Consider the following 3,212-nt stretch of genomic DNA (forward strand, 5'->3'; position numbering starts at 1 on the left):
TGGACTCAGCAAAAGTGCGCACATCTGAGGTCGGGCGCGGTGGCTCATGCCTGTAATCCCAGCACTTTGGGAGGTCAAGGCAGGCAGGTCACCTGAGGTCAGGAGTTGAAGACCAACCTGGCCAACAGTGTGAAACCCCATCTCTACTAAAAATACAAAAAGTGGCTGGGCGCGGTGGTGTGCGCCTGTAATCCCAGCTACTCGGGAGGCTGAGGCAGGAGGATTGCTTGAACCCGGGAGGCAGAGGTTACAATGAGCTGAGACTACGCCACTGAACTCCAGCCTGGGTGATAGAGCAAAACTCTGTCTCAAAAAAAAAAAAAAAAAAAAAAAAAAAAGTGTGCACATCTGAGGCCTTTGTGTCTCTATCTGCTTAAGGTGATTCTGCCTATGGCTGGAAGGTAAGTTAATGCTGAATGGAGTTTCGGTTATGATCTCATTAGGGCCCTTCCATGCAGGGTTTATTTCATTTGCTATTCTAGGAATGTGTTTCTCCGGGGTTTTTTTTTTTGGTTTTCTGATCAGTCACTCTGTTCCTTGGTTAAATTGTTTTCTCTCTCGATACCTCCTCCTGTGGTCTGTCTCTTGTGCAGGCCTGTATGAGTTTCTGGTGGCTGCAGTAGCAAATGACCACAAACTAGTGGTTTTGAGAACAACAGAAATTGGCTGGGCGCGGTGGCTTATGCCTGTAATCCCAGCACTTTGAAAGGCCGAGGCAGGTGGATCTCCTGAGGTCAGGAGTTCGAGACTAGCCTGACCAACATGGTGAAACCCTATCTTTACTAAAAATACAAAAATTGGCCAGGCATGGTGGTGTATGCCTGTAATCCCAGCTACTCAGGAGGCTGAGGCAGAAGAATCTCTTGAACCTGGGAGGCAGAGGTTGCAGTGAGCCAAGATAGTGCCACTGCATTGCAGCCTGGGAGACAGAGCAAGACTCTGTCTCAAAAAAAGGAAACAATGCAAATCAATTCTCTCATAGTCCTGGAGGCTTTAAGTCTAAAATCAAGGTCTCCCTTTGTTGCCCAGGGAGGAGTGGAGTCGTGCAATCTTGGCTCACTGCAGCCTTGACCTCCTGGGCTCAAGTGATCCTCCTGCCTCAGCCTCCCAAGTAGCTGGAACTACAGGCCTCACCGCCAAGTCCAGCTAATTTTTTTTTTTTTTTTGAGATGGAGTCTCACTCTGTCACCAGGCTGGAGTGCAGTGCTGCGATCTTGGCTCACTGCAACCTCCGCCTCCTGGGTTCAAGTGATTCTCCTTGTCCTGAGTGGGAGGTACCATTGGAGAGGGACATGTTTGGTTTTGGTTTTGTTTTTTTGAGACAGGATCTGCCTCCATCACCCAGGTTGGAGTGCCGTAGTGTGATCATGGCTCACTGCAACCTCTGCCTCCCGGGCTCAAGCAGTTCTCTTGCCTCAGCCTCCCGAGTAGCTGGGACTATAGGTGTGCACCACCACTCCCAGCTAATTTTTGTATTTTTAGCAGAGACGGGGTTTCACCATGTTGGCCAGGATGATCTTGATCTCTCGACCTCGTGATTCACCCGTCTCAGCCTCCCAGAGTGCTGGGATTACAGGTGTGAGCCACTGTGCCTGGCCAATTTTTGTATATTTTTTTAATTTTTATTTTTTACCGGTCATCTTTTATTTGGAGGTTAATTCCCATTAGGACATGAAAGGATTCAGCAACGATAGAGATTGTGTTCCTCACGGAGGGGCTCGGGCCAAGGTCATGGGGTCAGGGGATGGTGCAGAGTGTGTCCTCTTCAGTGGTATTTGCGGAGCCACTCGTGCTTGAGATGCTTGTAGGAAAGGCAGTAGTTGAAGAGCACGTAGCATGCCAGCACCATGGTAATCCCCGAGATGCTCCCCTTCCTCACGTCAATGTACTTGTTGTAGTACTGGTAGTAACCTCTTCGAAATGCTCTGAAAATGCCACTAGGGCTGAAGTCCCACATCAAGATCCAGCTTGGCAGCTCCCCCAGTTTGACCTCCAGAAGTTTCTTGTCCTTCACTGGTACAACTGACGCCATCTTGGAGTCCTGGTGTCCACTGTCAATTTTTGTATTTTTTGTAGAGACGAGGTCTCACCATGTTGCCCAGGCTGGTCTCGAATCCTGGGCTCAAGTGATCCTCCTGCTTCGACCTCCCAAAGTGCTGGGATTGCATTGTGGGTCCATCGGGGGAAATGTCGATAGAGGGAGGACAGGTCTAGACTCAGTAAGTCACCCTTGAGTCAATGATGATGGCCAAAGTGTTCCAAAGATCTCCTTGGACCACTGTCCTTTGGGAAACTTTTCACCATTTCAAAATCTTATAAGGAAGCTGTGCACAGTGTTGTGCGCCTGTAGTCCCAGCTACTCAGGAGGCTGAGGCAGGAGAATCGCTTGAGCCCGGGAGGCAGAGGTTGCAGTGAGCCATGATCACACTACGGCACTCCAACCTGGGTGACAGAGCCGGATCCTGTCTCAAAAAAACAAAATGTGTCTCTCTCCAATGGTACCTCCCACTGGGGACAATTTAGAATTTGAGTGGCCACTGTGAGACTTTTCCACTGGAGAGGAGACTTTTAATGGAAAGATCAAATTCTCATGAGGCTATCTTCTGTTGTGCTATTTATTTATTTGAGACAGGGTCTCACTCTGCTGCTCAGGCTGGAGTGCAGTAGTGCAATCACAGCTTACTGCAGCCTCGACCTCCCAGGCTCTAGCAATCCTCCTGCCTCAGCCTCCCGAGTAGCTCGGACTACAGGTATGTACCACCACAGCCGGCTACTTGAAACGTTTTTTTAAAAATTGCAATAGGGTCTCGCTCTGTTGCCCAGGCTGGTCTCGAACTGCTGGGCTCAAAAGATCCTCCCACCTTGGCCTCCCAAAGTGCTGGGACTACAGGTGTGAGCCAGCATGCCCAATTAATTTTTGTATTTTTAGTAGAGACGGGTTTTTGCCATGTTGGCCAGGCTAGTCTCGAACTTGGGACCTCAGGTGATCTGCCCGTCTCAGCCTCCCAAAGTACTGGGATTACAGGTGTGAGCCACTGCACCTGGCCAATTGTCTTTTGAAGGTCCAATTTTTATGTTTGTCTGGAGCCCCCTTTATCCCTGTTCTTTAATTTTTCTTTTTTCTTCCTTCCTTTCCCTTTTTCTTTTCTTTTTTATTTCTTTCTCTTTCCTTCCTTTCTTCTATCTTTGCTTCCTTTCCCTTTCTTTTCTTT

The 3,212-nt window shown here is 48.8% G+C and overlaps 1 pseudogene across 1 annotated transcript; it reads right to left on the reverse strand.

The window, feature by feature from the left end:
* Positions 1-1,619: 1,619 nt before the first annotated feature.
* LOC101007539 lies at positions 1,620-2,704 on the reverse strand (annotated as a pseudogene). The gene has a single exon (XR_640809.3). The product of XR_640809.3 is annotated as an ATP synthase subunit f, mitochondrial pseudogene (transcript).
* Between the last annotated feature and the right edge of the window lie 508 nt (positions 2,705-3,212).

The sequence above is a fragment of the Papio anubis genome, chromosome 20 (genome assembly GCF_008728515.1).
Source record: "Papio anubis isolate 15944 chromosome 20, Panubis1.0, whole genome shotgun sequence".
NCBI classification, from domain to species: Eukaryota; Metazoa; Chordata; class Mammalia; order Primates; family Cercopithecidae; genus Papio; species Papio anubis.